The 20,690-nt window shown below is 38.1% G+C and overlaps 1 long non-coding RNA gene across 1 annotated transcript in view; it reads left to right on the top strand.

Moving 5' to 3' along the window:
• LOC309863853 overlaps window positions 1-20,690 on the top strand; it is a 199,793-nt gene that overhangs the window by 173,166 nt on the left and 5,937 nt on the right. The window lies entirely within an intron of this gene.

The raw sequence follows: 20,690 nt of genomic DNA, 5'->3' as shown, positions 1-20,690 counted from the left end.
GATTGTTTCAGACCAGGTCACAGATGCTCCCTCAGGTAGTTGGGAAAATAGCCTTCAGGAATGTCCATTCCTAATCCTTGGAACCTATGAATATAGTTGACCCTTGAACAACTCAGGGGTTGGGGTACCAACATCCCCTTTCCACTGCACATTTGAAAATTGCATATGACTTTTGACTCTCCCAAAACTTAACTAATAATAGCCTACTGTTGACTAGAAGCCTTAACAATAACACAAACAGTTCATTAACACGTATTTTGTAGGTTATGTGTATTACATAGTGTATTTGTACAATAAAGTAAGGTAAAGAAAAGAACATACTATTAAGAAAATCATAAGGGAAAAAAACTAAAAGAAAAACATTAAAAAATCATATGGAAAAGAAAGTAAGTTTATACTACTAAACTGTATTTATTGAAAAAAAAATCTGCCAGTATAGTTCAAACCTGTAGTTCAAACCTGTGTTGTTTAAAGATTAACTGTATGTTATCATACATGCAAAAGAGATTTGGCAGATGTGATTAAATTAAAGATCTTTCTGGAACACTGAAAAAATAAAATAAAATAAAATAAATTAAAGATCTTTCAAAATTACTATTATTTTATTTTTTATTACTGAAGTATAGTTGACATACAATGCTATATTAGTTTCAGGTGTACAACATAGTGATTCAATGATGCCATATATTATGTGATCCTTGCCATGACGTGTAGTTACCATACAACATTATTAAAATATTATTGATTGTATTCCCTATACTGGATTTTTCATCCCCATGACTTAACTTATTTTATAACTGGAAGTTTTTACCTCCTTATCACCTTCACTTATTTTGCACATCCTCCCTACACTTACCCCTACACTTGCTCTGGCTTCCTCCAGTTTGTTCTCTGTATTTATGAATCTCTTCTGGGTTTTTGTTTGCTTGTTTATTCATTTGTTTGTTTTTATGCATTCCACATATAAGTGAAATCATGCAATATTTGTCTTTCTTTGTCTCACTTGTTATTCACATGTTACCCTATAGGTCTATCCATGTTGTCATGAATCGCAATATTTCATTCTTTCTTATGGCTGAGTAATGGCTGAGTATATATACCCATATATATGTATGTCTACACATATACATATATACACTATACCATACACACACCACATCTTTTTTTATTCATTTATCTCTCAATGGACATTTAAGTGCTTCTGTATCTTCACTATAGTAAATAATGCTACAGTAAATATAAAGTTGCATATATTTTTTTTTAAATCAGTATTTTTGTTTTCTATAAAGATCTTGAAATGAAGTGATTACCCTGGATTACTCAGGTGGACCCAATCTATGTACATGAGTTCTTAAAATAGAAGAAACTTTTCAGGTTGTGGTCAAGGAGAGTGACAGGACTACCCACGGTCCTCAGGTGGCCATATGACAACAGGGCGTGTATTAATTTTTTGTGGATAATACAACAAATTACATTACATTAGCATCTCTAATACATCAAACTTCTAATAATGAGCATTGCTAGGATTTGACTCCAAAGACCAAGAGGGAAAAATCAGCATCTTTGCAAGAGACTGAACTATCTCTTTTTTACCTAGAGGGCTCATAATTTATAAGAACCTAAGAAAGAATATTACAACTTGCAGAAATAATTCTCAGTCCAAATTCTTAGTTTTGAAAGGTTAAATTGCTTGGCAAAATGATGAAATTAGTTATTTTAAAAATATTTAGAGAAAAAATGTAACCCTTCACATAAGCACATAAATAGTCTGGAAACTTTAAAGTATGAAGGATGAGTTACAGAATGAAGAGTGGGGGAGGGAATTTAGTAACAGTAAATAGAACTCTGGACCAAGATTTTAAATTCCTAGAGCAATTTTAAAAAAATAGCCACATTCAAGACCATTAGTTACTTCACAATTAGCATTTTATTTTGATTTTTATACCAAAGCCAAAAATGTTAAGGGAATGGAAATACTTGCGAGTACTGCTGGGGCTGTGGAGCCAGGAAGCTTGCCATGAATAACATTGTGAGTAATTTGTAACTTCCTGTCTGCCTGTCTCCTGAGAGTGTTGGGAAATAATCTAGGAGAAGCCAAAATCCCAAACTACAAAGATGTACACTTCATTTCTCTGTGAGAACCAACTGACAATCCGAATGTTCCCCAAATGTTTGGGGGACTTATTTTAAATAATTTTTATGGTATGTTTGGCAGAGGCAAAATAAAATTACTGAGATGATGTAGAAACACCAAATGTTCACAGTACTTTGAAATAATACAAAGTAATACAAATGCCATGGTTATGACAGCATACAAATATCTTAATTAAAAATAGTCCTTTAGAGGGGGGAGGAGTCAAGATGGTGGAGAAGTAGCAGGCTGAGACTGCTTCAGCTAGCCAGAGATCAGCTAGATAGCTTATCTAAAGATTGCAAACACCTGAAAATCCATCGGCAGATCGAAGAGAAGAACAGCAATTCTGGAAACAGAAAAACAACCACTTTCTGAAAGGTAGGACTGGCGGAGAAGTGAATCCAAAGCGACGGGAAGATAGACCCTGGGGGGAGGGGCCGGCTCCCGGCAAGCGGCGGAGCAACCGCGCACAAAATCAGGACTTTTAAAAGTCTGTTCCGCTGAGGGACATCGCTCCAGAAGCTAAACCGGGGCGAAGCCCATGCGGGGTCAGCGTGGCCTCAGGTCCCGCAGGGTCACAGAAGGATCGGGGGTGTCTGAGTGTCGCAGAGCTTGCGGGTATTGGAACGGGAAAGCCGGCTACAGAGACAGAGCCGACAGTAAGCTCACAGCTCGGAGTTACCTTGAACCGGTCGCAGGCTCGGTGAGCTCGGAGCGCAGCTGGAGGTCAGGCAGACGGGAGTAACTGGGCGCTGTTCTCTGAGGGCGCACTGAGGAGTGGGGCCCTGGGCTCTCGGCTCCTCTGGGCCGGAGACCAGGAGGCCGCCATTTGTATTCCCGTCCTCTGGAACTCTACGGAAAGCGCTCAGGGAACAAAAGCTCCTGAAAGCAAACCCGAGTGGATTACTGACCCCGGCCCCGGGTAAGGGCGGTGTAATTCCGCCTGGAGCAAAGACACTTGAGAATCACTACAACAGGCCCCTCCCCCAGAAGATCAACAAGAACTCCAGCCGAGACCAAGTTCACCTACCAAGGAGTGCGGTTTCAATACCAAGGAGAGCAGCAGAATTCCAGAGGAGGAGAAAGCCAAGCACGGAACTCATGACTTTTTTCCTGTGATTTTTTTTAGTCTTGCAGTTAATTTAATTTTTTCTTTTTCTTTTTTTTTTTTTCTCTCCCCTTCGGGTAAATTTTTTTTTTTAACTGTTACCTTTTTCTTTTTTTAACAATTTTTTACTAGTTTATCTAATATATATATTTTTCTTTTTTACATTTTTCTTAGGTGTTTTCTTTTTTAAAAAATTCTTTTCTTTTTTTTTTTTTTTCTTTTTGCTTTTTTTTTCTTTCTTCCTTTTTGAACCTCTTTTTATCCCCTTTCTCCCCACTCACAATTTTGGATCTCTTCTAATTTGGTTAAAGCATATTTTCCTGGGGTTGTTGCCACCCTTTTAGTATTTTACTTGCCCTTTCATTTACTCTTATCTGGACAAAATGACAAGACGTAAAAATTCAACACACAAAAAAGAACAAGAGGCAGTACCGAAGGCTAGGGACCTAATCAATACAGACATCGGTAATATGTCAGATCTAGAGTTCAGAATGACAATTCTCAAGGTTCTAGCTGGGCTCAAAAAAGGCATGGAAGATATTAGAGAAACCCTCTCGAGAGATATAAAAGCCCTTACTGGAGAAATAAAAGAACTAAAATCTAACCAAGTTGAAATCAAAAAAGCTATTAATGAGGTGCAATCAAAAATGGAGGCTCTAACTGCTAGGATAAATGAGGCAGAAGAAAGAATTAGTGATATAGAAGACCAAATGACAGAGAATAAAGAAGCTGAGCAAAAGAGGGACAAACAGCTACTGGACCACGAGGGGAGAATTTGAGAGATAAGTGACACCATAAGACAAAACAACATTAGAATAATTGGGATTCCAGAAGAAGAAGAAAGAGAGAGGGGAGCAGAAGGTATACTGGAGAGAATTATTGGGGAGAAATTCCCCAATATGGCAAAGGGAATGAGCATCAAAATTCAGGAGGTTCAGAGAACGCCCCTCAAAATCAATAAGAATAGGCCCACACCCCGTCACCTAATAGTAAAATTTACAAGTCTCAGTGACAAAGAGAAAATCCTGAAAGCAGCCTGGGAAAAGAAGTCTGTAACATACAATGGTAAAAATATTAGATTGGCAGCTGACTTATCCACAGAGACCTGGCAGGCCAGAAAGAGCTGGCATGATATTTTCAGAGCACTAAATGAGAAAAACATGCAGCCCAGAATACTATATCCAGCTAGGCTATCATTGAATATAGAAGGAGAGATTAAAAGCTTCCAGGACAAACAAAAACTGAAAGAATTTGCAAATACCAAAACAGCTCTACAGGAAATATTGAAAGGGGTCTCTAAGCAAAGAGAGAGCCTACAAGTGGTAGATCAGAAAGGAACAGAGACCATATACAGTAACAGTCACCTTACAGGCAATACAATGGCACTAAATTCATATCTCTCAATAGTTACCCTGAATGTGAATGGGCTAAATGCCCCTGTCAAAAGACACAGGGTATCAGAATGGATAAAAAAACAAAACCCATCTATATGTTGCCTCCAAGAAACTCATTTTAAGCCTGAAGACACCTCCAGATTTAAAGTGAGGGGGTGGAAAAGAATTTACCATGCTAATGGACATCAGAAGAAAGCAGGAGTGGCAATCCTTATATCAGATCAATTAGATTTTAAGCCAAAGACTATAATAAGAGATGAGGAAGGACACTATATCATACTCAAAGGGTCTGTCCAACAAGAAGATTTAACAATTTTAAATATCTATGCCCCCAATGTGGGAGCAGCCAACTATATAAACCAATTAATAACAAAATCAAAGAAACACATCAACAATAATACAATAATAGTAGGGGACATTAACACTCCCCTCACTGAAATGGACAGGTCATCCAAGCAAAAGATCAGCAAGGAAATAAAGGCCTTAAACGACACACTGGACCAGATGGACATCACAGATATATTTAGAATATTTCATCCCAAAGCAACAGAATACACATTCTTCTCTAGTGCACATGGAACATTCTCCAGAATAGATCACATCCTCGGTCCTAAATCAGGACTCAACCGGTATCAAAAGATTGGGATCATTCCCTGCATATTTTCAGACCACAATGCTCTAAAGCTAGAACTCAACCACAAAAGGAAGTTTGAAAAGAACCAAAATACATGGAGACTAAACAGCATCCTTCTAAAGAATGAATGGGTCAACCGGGAAATTAAAGAATTGAAAAAAATCATGGAAACAAATGATAATGAAAATACAACGGTTCAAAATCTGTGGGACACAACAAAGGCAGTCCTGAGAGGAAAATATATAGCGGTACAAGCCTTTCTCAAGAAACAAGAAAGGTCTCAGGTACACAACCTCACCCTACACCTAAAGGAGCTGGAGAAAGAACAAGAAAGAAACCCTAAGCCCAGCAGGAGAAGAGAAAGCATAAAGATCAGAGCAGAAATCAATGAAATAGAAACCAAAAAACAATAGAACAAATCAACGAAACTAGGAGCTGGTTCTTTGAAAGAATTAATAAAATTGATAAACCCCTGGCCCGACTTATCAAAAAGAAAAGAGAAAGGACCCAAATAAATAAAATCATGAATGAAAGAGGAGAGATCACAACTAACACCAAAGAAATACAAACTATTATAAGAACATACTATGAGCAACTCTACGGCAATAAATTTGACAATCTGGAAGAAATGGATGCATTCCTAGAAACATATAAACTACCACAACTGAACCAGGAAGACATAGAAAGCCTGAACAGACCCATAACCAGTAAGGAGATTGAAACAGTCATTAAAAATCTCCAAACAAACAAAAGCCCAGGGCCAGATGTCTTCCCTGGGGAATTCTACCAAACATTTAAAGAAGAACTAATTCCTATTCTCCTGAAACTGTTCCAAAAAATAGAAATGGAAGGAAAACTTCCAAACTCATTTTATGAGGCCAGCATCACCTTGATCCCAAAACCAGACAAGGATTCCACCAAAAAAGAGAGCTATAGACCTATATCCTTGATGAACACAGATGCGAAAATACTCAACAAAATACTAGCCAATAGGATTCAACAGTACATTAAAAAGATTATTCACCATGACCAAGTGGGATTTATTCCAGGGCTGCAAGTTTGGTTCAACATCCGCAAATCAGTCAATGTGATACAACACATCAATAAAAGAAAGAACAAGAACCATATGATACTCTCCATAGATGCTGAAAAAGCATTTGACAAAGTACAGCATCCATTCCTGATCAAAACTCTTCAAAGTGTAGGGATAGAGGGCACATACCTCAATATCATCAAAGCCATCTATGAAAAACCCACCGCAAATATCATTCTCAATGGAGAAAAACTGAAAGCTTTTCCGCTAAGGTCAGGAACACGGCAGGGATGTCCATTATCACCACTGCTATTCAACATAGTACTAGAGGTCCTAGCCTCAGCAATCAGACAACAAAAGGAAATTAAAGGCATCCAAATCGGCAAAGAAGAAGTCAAATTATCACTCTTCGCAGATGATATGATACTATATGTGGAAAACCCAAAAGACTCCACTCCAAAACTGCTAGAACTTATACAGGAATTCAGTAAAGTGTCAGGATATAAAATCAATGCACAGAAATCAGTTGCATTTCTCTACACCAACAGCAAGACAGAAGAAAGAGATATTAAGGAGTCAATCCCATTTACAATTGCATCCAAAACCATAAGATACCTAGGGATAAACCTAACCAAAGAGACACAGAATCTGTACTCAGAAAACTATAAAGTACTCATGAAAGAAATTGAGGAAGACACAAAGAAATGGAAAAATGTTCCATGCTCCTGGACTGGAAGAATAAATATTGTGAAAATGTCTATGCTACCTAAAGCAATCTACACATTTAATGCAATTCCTATCAAAGTACCATCCATCTTTTTCAAAGAAATGGAACAAATAATGCTAAAATTCATATGGAACCAGAAAAGACCTCGAATAGCCAAAGGGATATTGACAAAGAAAGCCAACGTTGGTGGCATCACAATTCCGGACTTCAAGCTCTATTACAAAGCTGTCATCATCAAGACAGCATGGTACTGGCACAAAAACAGACACATAGATCAATGGAACAGAATAGAGAGCCCAGAAATAGACCCTCAAATCTATGGTCAACTAATCTTCGACAAAGCAGGAAAGAATGTCCAATGGAAAAAAGACAGCCTCTTCAATAAATGGTGCTGGGAAAATTGGACAGCCACATGCAGAAAAATGAAATTGGACCATTTCCTTACACCACACACAGAAATAGACTCAAAATGGATGAAGGACCTCAATGTGAGAAAGGAATCCATCAAAATCCTTGAGGAGAATATGGGCAGCAACCTCTTCGACCTCTGCCGCAGCAACATCTTCCTAGGAACAACGCAAAAGGCAAGGGAAGCAAGGGTAAAAATGAACTATTGGGATTTCATCAACATCAAAAGCTTTTGCACAGCAAAGGAAACAGTTAACAAAATCAAAAGACAACTGACAGGATGGGAGAAGATATTTGCAAACGACATATCAGATAAAGGACTAGTGTCCAGAATCTATAAAGAACTTAGCAAACTCAACACCCAAAGAACACATAATCCAATCAAGAAATGGGCAGAGGACATGAAGAGACATTTCTGCAAAGAAGACATCCAGATGGCCAACAGACACATGAAAAAGTGCTCCATATCACTCGGCATCAGGGAAATACAAATCAAAACCACAATGAGATATCACCTCACACCAGTCAGAATGGCTAAAATCAACAAGTCAGGAAATGACAGATGCTGGCGAGGATGCGGAGAAAGGGGAACCCTCCTACACTGTTGGTGGAAATGCAAGCTGGTGCAGCCACTCTGGAAAACAGCATGGAGGTTCCTCAAAATGTTGAAAATAGAACTGCCCTATGACCCAGCAATTGCACTATTGGGTATTTACCCTAAAGATACAAACATAGTGATCCAAAGGGGCACGTGCACCCGAATGTTTATAGCAGCAATGTCCACAATAGCCAAACTATGGAAAGAACCTAGATGTCCATCAACAGATGAATGGATCAAGAAGATGTGGTATATATACACAATGGAATACTATGCAGCCATCAAAAGAAATGAAATCTTGCCATTTGCAACAACATGGATGGAACTAGAGCATATCATGCTTAGCGAAATAAGTCAAGCAGAGAAAGACAACTATCATATGATCTCCCTGATATGAGGAAGTGGTGATGCAACATGGGGGCTTAAGTGGGTACGAGAAGAATAAATGAAACAAGATGGGATTGGGAGGGAGACAAACCATAAGTGACTCTTAATCTCACAAAACAAACTGAGGGTTGCTGGGGGGAGGGGGTTTGGGAGAAGGGGGTGGGATTATGGACATTGGGGAGGGTATGTGCTTTGGTGAGTGCTGTGAAGTGTGTAAACCTGGTGATTCACAGACCTGTACCCCTGGGGATAAAAATATATGTTTATAAAAAATAAAAAAATAAAAAAAAATAGTCCTTTAATGGTAGAGGGTTTTCTCCTCAATTTAAGAATACAATTTTTCATGAAAAACAAATTATTACTATCAGTATCTAATATTCATGGGGTGCTTAGTTTGCCACGTACTTCGCATACATTGTTGCATCTAATCTATTTCTTAAAATTGATGCATGAGGTAGATATCTTTGTGATGCACATTCCACAAATGAGGACAATGAGGCTTAAGGAGTTTACATAAATGTTTCAAGGTAAAATAACTGGTGGTAAAGCTTGTATTCCAGGTAACCCAGCTCCAGAGTTAAATAACCTGCCTAATAGCCCAACAGCAACAACAACAACAGCAGTGATAGCTGGTATTTTTGTCATTCTCGCTATGTTCCAGGTACCACATTTAACAATTCATTTAATCCTCACAATGATTGTGTGGTAGGTTCACTATTATCCCCATTTTAGAGATGCATGTTTTTCCTCAATGTCTATGTCATCACTAAAACCACTTTTTTCGCTTTGTGGCAGTTTTCCAGAACATGTCAACTACACTTCCATCTAAGTTGCTCGAGACACAGTACATTTTTCAAGCAAGAGCTGATACAGCACAGGAAATTTTATTGCCAGACACCTTTCCTACTGGAGTCTTTGGCATATGCTAGCATAGGCTGGCAGTGCCTTGCATCTGAGCGTCCCTGCCACCCTCGAGCTTCCCCACCCTTGTCCAAGGGAAATTACTCTACTTTCTCTTGGGTGAGAACATTGGCTTCTAGATCCCATGACTTTCTCTCTCTCTCTCTCTCTCTTTTTCAGAGATTTTTTTCCAGCTTTATTGACATGTAATTGGCATATCCATGTGTAGGTTAAGGGTACAACCTATTGATTTGATACATTTCTATACTGCAGATGATTTCATCACAGCATCAGCTAACACCTGCATCATGTCACATAGTTATTTTCTTTAATGTGGTACAAACATTTAAGATCTACACTCTGACTGACACAGAGATTTTATGTGGAGCTGATAACAACTTCCTCAGTCTGCCATTTGGTTGTGCCCCATGGAAGAGAAAATATATATCTCCTAGCATGTCTTGCATTTTTCTTCCCTCAAAAACCTTTCAAAGGTGGATGTAAGATCTTCCCATAATAAGCACTCTCATCAATGGCTTCCCTATGTGGTGGGAGCCCCAGGATTGTTTGTGGGTTTTGTTACAAATACTCAGGGCTCGGGGACGCCTGGGTGGCTCAGTTGGTTAAGCGGCTGCCTTTGGCTCAGGTCATGATCCCAGCATCCTGGTATTGAGTCCGACGTCGGGCTCCTTGCTCAGCAGGGAGCCTGCTTCTTCCTCTGCTTCTGCCTGCCTCTCTGTCTGCCTGTGCTCACTCTCTCTGACAAATAAATAAATACAATCTTTAAAAAAAAAACACAAACAAACAAACAAACAAAAACCAAAAAAAAACACCAAAAAACAAAAAAACAAATACTCAGGGCTCTCCCCAGACCTACCATTTTAGAATGCTGAGCGTGGCCCCAGGAATCAATTAATCAGGCCTACAGGAGAGGCTGATGCACAGCCATGTGGGAATCCTGCTCTCTGAGCTTGCTACTTCAGTGTGTGATCTGAAGACCAGCATCATCAGCACCAACCTTGGTATAAACCCAGAATCTCACACTGTACTCCAGACTGTCTAGATCATTAAAAGCCCGGGAAATTCTTGTACACACTGAAGGTTGGGTGTTCCTGTTGTATGTGCCAGACTGTGCAGTAAGTTCTGGGTGTGCACTCTGATCAGCTTGCTTAGCCTCGAGGAGTCCATGGTTTGGTCTGGTTCCTTTCTCTCCCTCTTTTTCCTCTCCCTTCTTCCTTTTCCTTTCTTTCTTCTTCCTCCTCCTCCATCTCCCTCCCCCTTCCCCCTCCTTCTTCCTCTGTTTCAGAGGTAGAATTTAGTGTCTTTCTCTTGATTTGGTTTGTCACTTTGGTAGAACGTTAAGCAACTTCATGAGAAAAGGTGCACAGGGGCATAAATTCTTGAGATCTTTTATGTTTCTATTGGATTTTCATTCCTTCCTTGAAAACTTTCAATTCTCAAGTGCTTTTTTCTCCATTGCAACCTTTTCTTATTTCATATGTTCAGTATCTTGCCTCCTTCAGGATATTAATAACAGCTTTTGGGGAGATTTTAAAATTCTTTTCATGGATTATTTCTTCTAACTTCTTTTTCTTTGCTTTGTTCTCTGTCATGTTGGAAAGTTAGAATCACCTCTGACATCTGGTAGGTTTTGATTGTTTATTTTTTGTTGAAGAATGGGGCACCAACAAGCAGCTGGGACGCTCTGGATACATGGGTGGCATTTGCTGACCATGAGATTTACTAGGGAGTTATCTGGTGGTTTTTAGTTTTAGGGAATCTGCAATGTCAATATGTCTAAGTCTTTTCTCCTTGGCCTCTTTCAGTCAGAAGGATTGATACCCCAATCTTTCACAGAAGGATTTTCCAGTTTTTTGTGTGGAGCATACATGCCCAACTGCCACTATTTAGAGGTCCAAGAGGGCAGTTGAAGATCCCAGTATAAGTCTCTTGGAAGAAAAAGGCAGAATCTAGGAATGTGCAGGCAACTCCAGAAAGTTTGTTTACATTAACCTCATATGACTATAAGCCAAAACTCTATTAGACCTTATCATCTCATGTTTACTAGCTCTTAAATGGTCTCTTTTAAGGCCTGTGAATTTTTTTTTATATCTAGACTTATATATCTGCCTTAGATACTCTCAGGTTCCTAAATGATCCAGTGAGAAAAACACATCTACGACTCTAAGAGTACATGCAAAATGTACAAAGTTTTGAATCTTTTCAAGGATTTAGCCATCTTAGAATAACTTACATTATTTAGACAATTGTTTGGCCAGAGGGTTTTTTCTTAATGAAAAGAAAAATCACAATAACTTCAAGTTATTTTATAGTTACATGTGAATGTTGGCAGCTGAAAGCTTTATTTCTTCAATATTTCTTTATAAGTAATAAAGCCATAAATCTCACTGTAACAAGTAAAACCAAAATGTTACAGTTAAAAGTAAATTTAGTTCTCTACTTCCCTTCAGTCACAGGTATCTGAGGTAAACAGACGGTTTTGAGCATTTCCACACCTTTCTCCTTGTTCATATAAACCTATGTATTAACAAATGGCAATATTTTTACTTCGTCTTTCACAAAAATTGGATCACACAATACGTTACTCTGTACTTTTTTATTTACAATGATGCATCATATTCATCCCTCTTAAAAATATAGTTTATAAATATCCACTTAACATTCAAATGAGGGTTTTATTATTTCTTATCCTGTTTAAAGATTTTTTTTTCTTCTACAATAAAGCTGCAATAAATGACCTTGTTTTTTTTTTTTTAAAGATTTTATTTATTTATTTGACAGAGAGAGATCACAAGTAGGCAGAGAGGCAGACAGAGAGAGAGGAGGAAGCAGGCTCCTCGCTGAGCAGAGAGCCCGATGCGGGGCTTGATCCCAGGATCCTGAGATCATGACCCGAGCCGAAGGCAGCGGCTTAACCCACTGAGCCACCCAGGCGCCCCATGACCTTGTTTTTATATCCTTACACCCAGATGCTTGATGCCCAGGTATAGTATTCCTGGGGGAATTTTAAAATGTATGTCTTAAAATTTTCATAAATATTGTCAATTGCTAGGAACCTGTAACAAGTCACATTTTTATCCGTTGTACAAACTGGGAGGTGAGTTAATAAATAAAATAAAAATTTTATTTATTTATTTGAGAGAGAGACAGAGATAGAGAGGAGAGGGAGAAGCAGGGAGGAGAGAGGGAAGTGGCTCCCCGCTGAGCAGGGAGTCCGACATGGGGCTCCATCCACGGACTCTGGGATCATGACCTGAGCTGAAGGCAGACACTTATCTGGCTGAGCCACCCAGATGTTCTCTGATTTTGTATTATTTTATGTTTTATGGACTACTATCATGGTTTTGCCTCATTTCATATGCCTGCTGGCCATTTGTATTTTCTCTGTTATGAATTTTCATTGTTGCTCATTTTCCTCTTGAACTGTTTGTCTTCTTTGTAAAAAAGCTCTTAGATATTAGCGATCTTAATTTTTGTTAATCATATGTTGTACATATTTTTCCTTGTGTATTATTTTCTTTTTGACTTCATTTTTTATACAAAAAATTACAAGTTTTCTACATACTCAGAGTTTGATATTAAATACTTTCATGAAATTATTGATGTCAACTTCTTATTTTATTTGAATTAATATATCTCATGAGAAGTCAGAGATTTAAAGGGATTATTATATACCACACACATTTTCTCCTTTATCCTCCAGGCCCTATGCTTCAGTTACTCTTAAAATCCTGTTATCAATATCTATGACATCTGCCTGTGCCTTCTCCTTTTCTGTGGAAATTTTCAATTATGGTCCTAGTCAATAACTTCTGTGCTGGAATACATATTTTTATATAAATATAATCACTTGAGCTATTTAATCAACCTTCTCTTTAGTAAAAGTTGATTTAATCTGATTTTTTTTTTAAGAGGGAAGGTAGGGGAAGATGGAGAGAGAGAGAGAATCCCAAGCAACAAGCAGGCTCCTCGTCCAGCATGGAACCCTATGGGGTGCTAGATCTCATGACCCTGAGATCATGACCTGAGCTAAAACCAAGAGATAGATGCTTAATTGACTGAGGACACAGGTGCCCTGATCCAATATTCTTAAAAGTCTTAAAGAGTGGACAGGTAAACAAAATGCTGTTAAGCACATACTTTAATAATTTATAAGAACTTGATATTGAGGGTTTCTAGTTCTGAATTGTATTGTCATATTGCAGTAGACAGTATTCTAAGATGACTCCAAAGAATTCCTTACCCTGCATATACCCTTTGCATAATCCCCTAGACTTAAGTGTATCTGGCACCTTTGAATATGTTGGGCTAGTCACTTGCTTGGTTAGGTTATTTTGTATAATAAATGGTGATGCTATTGTTACTGCCACGATTATGTTGCATTACACAAGACTGGAGGAGGATTAGAAGGAGCACTGGATGTGGTGCATAAACAATGAATCTTGGAACACTGAAAAAAATGTAATATTAAAAAATAAAAAATAAAAAACGAAAGTCAGGAGGTTGTAAACATGAAAGGACAAATGGAAAAAACCAGGCTAAGATTTTTCCTGGCCTACTACCATCAAGAGTGACACTTTAGTTCTCTTATCACAGGGAACTGAATTTGGCCAACAGCCATGTGAACTTAGAGGACTCCAAGCTCCAGAAAGGAATTCAGCCTAGCTGACACCTTGATATCAACTTTGGGAGACCCTGAATGGAAAGACCAGTTTAACTGGTCCCCCAATTTTTAAAGAAAATTAACATAAAATGTATTATTTGCCCCAGGGGTATAGGTATGTGAATCATCAGGCTTACACATTTCATAGCACTCACCCTTCCCAATGTCCATCACTCAGCCACCCTATCCCTCCCCCCACCCCTGGCAACCCTCAGTTTGTTTCATGAGATTAAGAGTCTCTTACGGTTTGTCTCCCTCCTGATCCCATCTTATTTCATTTTTTTCCCTCCCTACCCCCCATGACCCCCACCCTGCCTCTGAAATTCCTCATATCAGAGAGATCATATGATAATTGTCTTTCTCTGATTGATTTATTTCACTTAGCATGATACCCTCTAGTTCCATCCACGTCGTTGCAAATGGCAGAATTTCGTTTCTTTTGGTGGTTGCATAGTATTCCATTGTATATATATACCACCTCTTCTTTATCCATTCATCTGTTGATGAACATCTAGGTTCTTTCCATAGTTTGGCTATTGTGGACATTGCTGCTATAAACCATGAGATAACACATGGATGTTCTTTCAAGCCACTAATTTTATGATAATTTGTTACATAGCAGTAGAAAACTGATATACATATGGCAAAATGTTTCATGCCATTATGAATCACCTACAACAATGTTTATTCTTCGAGTACATTGTCTCAAATTTAGAGTAAACCTTTATGTGTAATCAAGGAAGATGTTTAGAAAGGAATTGATTTTAGGTAATAAGGACAGACATTAGGGAGGATGGGAAATTATGGAGTTTTTTTAGTGATATGAAGGGTGAAGGAGATGGGTGAGTAGAGATGGGGAAGTCACTTGGGCTAAGATTTTGACTCCAGAGGGGGAAGCATTTGGGAAACTAACAATAGAATACTACTTGCTAGGAAATTTTTGAAAATGGAAAATTTAGTTTGAAATTAAAAAGTGTGATACAAGGATAGAAATAAGCTCTAAAATAATTTAAAAAGTCTTATAAACTGGCTAAATGTTAAAATTATTTATTTTTACTTCTGATATTTATGTAAAGGAGTTTTTAAAAAGTTTTATTTATTTAAGTAATCTCTACATCCAGTGTGGGGCTTGACCTCACAACCCCAACATTGACATCTTTTCTTTATTTTTAAATTTAAATTCAATTAGCTAACATATAGTACATCATTAATTTCTGTTGTAGTGTTCAATGATTCATTAGTTGCATATAATGTCCAGTGCCCCTCAGATCATGTGCTCTCCTTAATGCCTATCACCTGGTTACCCCTACCCCCTCCCTAACACAACCCTCAATTTGTTTCCCGAATTCAAGAATCTCTCATGGTTTGTCTCTTTCTCTCTGCTTTCTTGCCATTCAGTTTTCCCTCCCTTTCCCTGTGGTCCTCTATGCTATTCCTTATATTGCACGTGTGAGTTAGACCATATGATAATTGTCTTTCCCTGCTTACTTCACTTAGCATAATCCCCTCCAGTTCCATCCATGTCAAAGTAGATGGTAGGTATTCATCCTTTCTGATGGCTGAGTAATATTCCATTGTATATATGAACCACATCTTCTTTAGCCATTCGTTTGTTGAAGGACATCTCAGCTCCTTCCACAGTTTGGCTGTTGTGGACGTTGCTGCTATGAAACTGGGGTGCATGTGTCCCTTCTTTGCACTATGTCTGTATCTTTGAGGTAAGTACTTAGTAGTGCAATTGCTGTGTCATAAGGTAGCTCTAGTTTTAACTTCTTGAGGAACCTCCGTACTGTTTTCCAGAGTGGCTGCCCTGGCTGGCATTCCCACCAACAGTATAGGAGGGTTTCTCTTTCTCCATGTCCTCACCAGCATTTGATATTCCTTGTTTATCTAACTGGTGTAAGGTAGTATTGCATTGTGGTTTTAATTTGTATTTCCCTAATGCTGAATGACTTTGAGCATTTTTCATGGGTCTGTTGGCCATTTGTATATATAAACAAAAGTGTCTGTATATGTCCTCTGCCCATTTCTTGACTGGATTTTTTGGGTTTTGGGTGTTGAGTTTGATAAGTTCTTTGGATACTTCTTGGATACCAGCCTTCTATCTGATATGTCACTTGCAAATATCTTCTACCATTGCATAGATTGTCTTTTAGTTTTTAGACAGTTGCTTTTGCTGTGCAGAAGCTTTTTGCCTTGATGAAGTCTCAATAGTTCATTTTTGCTTTTGTTTCCCCTGCCTCTGGAGACATTTCTAGTAAGAAGTTGCTGTGGCGCAGGTCAAAGAGGTTTCTGCCCATGTTCTCCTATAGGATTTTGATGGATTCCTGTCTCACGCTGAGATCTTTCATGCATTTTGAGTTTATTTTTGTGTATGGTGTAAGAGAATGGTCTGGTTTCATTCTTCTGTATGTGGCTGTCCAATTTTCCTAGCACCTTTATTGAGACTATCTTTTTTCCATTGGATATTATTTCCTGCTTTGCTGGAGATTAGTTGACCACAGAGTTGAGGGTTCATTTCTGGGTTCTCTATTCTGTTCCATTGATCTATATGTCTGTTTATGTGCCAATACCATTGTGTCTTGAGGACCACAGCTTTGTAATATAGCTTGACACTAGGCATTGTGATGTCACCAGCTTTGGTTTTCTTTTTCAACATTTCTCTGTTGATTTGGGTTTTTTTCTGGTTCCATACAAATTTTAGGATTGTTTGTTCCAGCTCTTTGAAAAATGTCAATGGTACTTTGGTAGGGATTGCATAGAATGTGTAGATTGCTCTGGACAACATAGATATTTTTAATGATGTTTGTTTTTCCAATCCATGAGCAAGAGTCACATGCTCTTCTGACTGAGCCAGCCAGGCATCCCTGTATAAAGGAGTTTAAGGAGAGCATTTAATCAACAGTTTTTATAGTTCTGAAAGTATAACAAAGAGACCTTAAGGACTGCAGTAACAATTTGGGCCAGTGCTTCCTTCTTCTGGAATATCATTAACTATTGGCCCTACAACAACCCCAGTATATCTAGGAGATTGGTCAGGGGAAGGAGGAGTTTTTAGTCACGAGATTTTGTCCCACTTGGAAGCACTGTAGCTCTTCCTTCCCTTCCTATTTTTTTTCCTAACTTGTGGGAAGAGCTGTAAGACATTTGCTCACCCAGAAAGTTGCAGAGATTTCTACTCCTGAAGCAATGCACATGATATAATCATGATAGCTAGGTCCCAAGGTGTTATCAGTCTTCAAATTTTGGAAATTTATTATATAAATCTCTCCCTTCCCCAAATGAAAGTAGATAACTGAATATACTATGACTTCTTCAGACTGTTAATGATTTACTTTTCATTTAATGTTTAATTTATGAGTCATTTTTTTTCTAGTTTCCCAGCTTCCAAGTTGCCCAGGGAGTGGACTAGTTTGTACTGAGAAGAAAAGAAAAAGAAAATCAGTTTCAAAGTTATCATTTCTTCTTTATGTAATACTAATTTTCCATATATGAACTATCATTCAGTTAGAATTCCTCACTTTTTCTTCACTTACCAAACTAGAAAGAGATGTAATTCTTTTTAGGAACTGTGTTAGGGAAAATAATAATTTTTGACTATTTCACAAGAATTATCGTCTCTTCAATGATCAGTGGAGAGCCACGGATTTGAATGGAAATGTAGACCCAGAGAGGCAACAAGACTCATTCGTGAGCTTAAACTTTACCCTCAGGGTAATGGACATGATGAAATTTGATCACACCAGTGTGTTCTATTGCTGATTGCAAATGTCTAAATTGCACAAGATTAAGTTTCAGAACAACATTTACTCCTCCCCTACTATGTGTATTGCAGTGTTAGGTTCTGGGGAGACTAGATACACACAAAACAAGGTCTTGGCACCATAAGACACTCCCTTATAGTGAGAGATTTAAGTGAAAGTTCAGCATAATTTAACATAATATTAAACATAATAAACATATTAAAGGTCAATATAACCTTGAGGTTAAACAGAATATTAAAGGGTACATGTAAGGCAATAACATGAACACTTGACTTATAAGCTGTAGAACTATCTGTTCAGGAGTCAGAGGAGAAAAAGTTCTCTTGCTGCCATGTCTTGGGATGTCCATGTTTTCACTGTTGGGTAGCCTTTGTCACAATAAAGGAGCTTTGGTGTCTCTCACAGAAACACATTAATAGCTCCTTTTGTTTTTTCACTTTCTCATTTCTCACATCAGCATGATGGCATTTGATATTTGGCAGGCTTCTACAAGGGAGGAGGAGCACACCAGGTAATGGGGCTCAAATTCAACTTTCAGTGTGGGGATTATGAAGTCTAAGAAGTACATTAGTTTGAAATGGATTCAAGGGCAAGTAATTGAAAACCTGACTCAGAATGAACTTAACAGTTAGGGGTTATTTTCTTCCAAAGATAATTAGAATGTGGAGGTAGACATTTTCCTGCATGTGTTCAACAGCATGAAGACATCAAGGCTAGGGTTTCAGAAGGTACCTTAGCCTTTCCCATGATTGTTACCATTGGGTCCAAGATGAATGTCCCAGCTCCACGTTTTACAACTATGTTTAAACAGGCAAAGGGGAGAAGGCAGAAAAAAGGGATAGTGCTAATCACATTTGCTTTATTCATAAAAAAAAAAATGGGCAGCTTCATTCTAGAAGACTTCATCAAAATTTTGTTACATCTCTGTTGGTAAGAAGAATGTCATATGGCCACTCCTAGACGCAAGAAAGGCTGGGAAAGCAAGTATATAACTCCTAAGCCCTGTGGTAGAGGCAGCAAGGTAGACGTGGTTTGAGGTATACTGGTTTAGGCAATGGATATTATTGGTCAGGAACAAAGGACTACTGGAGGTAGGAATATGTGTTTTACATGAATGGTCTCACTTAGTTATCACAATGATGCTATAGGTAGGTGCTTTTATTATCCTTATTATACAGATGAAAAAACTGAGGTTAGCTAATTTGTACTAGTTACTTGCTAGGATTCAAACTAGATAGTTGCAGGGATCTGCATTATTTGTTGACATTCAACATTCAAACTTTTTTTTTTAAGCAGTGTTCATATTCTTACTGCCTTTAAAATCAGATGTGACAGACTTTTATGTCCATGCTTAAAAACATATTTTGAACAACGGCAACATGACTGGAATAAACATACCAACTTCTCAAGATAATAAAATTAGGGTGCCTAGGTGGCTCAGTGGGTTAAGCCTCTGCCAAAGGTCATGGTCTTAGGGTCCTGGGATTGAGCCCCATATTGGGCTTTCTGCTCAGCAGGGAGTCTGCTTTTCCCCCTCTCTCTCTCTCTGCCTGCTTCTCTGCCTACTTGTGATCTCTGTCAAATAAATAAATAACATCTTTACAAAAATAAAAAAATATATAAAGATAATAAAATGAAAGCCCATTGAATCTGTAAATTTTGTTTCTTTTTAAAAACTTCATCTTATTTTTCATATTGTCAGTTTTCATACTTGAAAGAGAGTCAGTGCAGATCTTTGACAGCATGTTCTGGGCAGTGGCCCCAAGGAAGAGCTGGCGTGATAGAATTGACCACTGGACTCGGGGCTCTGTAACCCTGGTAAAAAACCTGCTTCAGTCTTTCTCTATGGGAATTTGACATATGACATAGTCTTGAAAGCCTTGTAATATTCAAATTGGACAACATATTGTATAGGGTGTCATCTATGAGGTTGGGAACAAGTTAGGTTTTTTGCTTGTTTGTTTTGTTTTGTTTTTAGAGTGAGGTAAACATACATAATCTGGCTTCACTGTCTACCAGGAGTTTGACTTGTTATTATTTTCGTTATTTATCTTTGAAACATAGTCATTTCCTGGTAAATTTAGTTTAAATGCTAACAATGTGGGAGAAAGAAGGCCATCTAAGGTTTTTCAGAGTTTTCATATTTACTGGTGGACCTTATAGAAAAAACATCTCTAATATGGTAGAGCCAATATTGACAGTGTTTTTCAGAGCATGATGTTTGTTTAAGCTGTGTGCCTTTAAACATCAGACTCTCATTGTTTTTGTGTATGCACAAATCAGAGTTAAAAAGTCCTTCCTTGGCAGTTAGTTGGTCTCTTTTATGTGAAACATCTCACTCAACTAAAAATTTGTAAGATTCAGGAACTCATAAGGATTGATACTTGGTTGACAAATGAAAATTGTGTTTCTTCACTTGGGATCTTCGTGAGGCCTCCTGTAGGACAGGTAGTTAGTGGGTTGCATTGTAGTGTTGTAACTGGGATGCCCAAGGGAATGGGTAGGCTTTCCCCCCCCCACATCAAGAATCTATATTCAGACTTCCCAATATCTTCCTGTCTACCTGGTTATTTGCCTACCATTCTGGACTCATGTTTGAAATGTATACCACACTTAACAAGGCATACAGTGAAGATTCTGTTGCCTGGGATCACAGAAAGCATTCCCAGCACCAAAAGAATCAAAATCTTGTGCTTTTATCCTAGGATGTAAGTTTTATTTTCTGTATGTATAAACTCTAATACACTGCTACCCATACAAAAGGTGCACTAGGTTGGTGACTACTTTGATAACCAGTCATCTTATTTATTAATTTTTAATTTTTATGTTTTACAATCTCACAGTCCAAAGTTTCAACTTCGTTAGCCCATAAACTTGCAAGGCGAATTGACTGAGATGGCTCTTACAAGAAATGTCCAG

The sequence above is a fragment of the Mustela nivalis genome (assembly GCF_964662115.1).
Source record: "Mustela nivalis genome assembly, chromosome: 4".
Classification (NCBI taxonomy): Eukaryota; Metazoa; Chordata; class Mammalia; order Carnivora; family Mustelidae; genus Mustela; species Mustela nivalis.
This window is presented reverse-complemented; position numbering and strand designations above follow the sequence as displayed.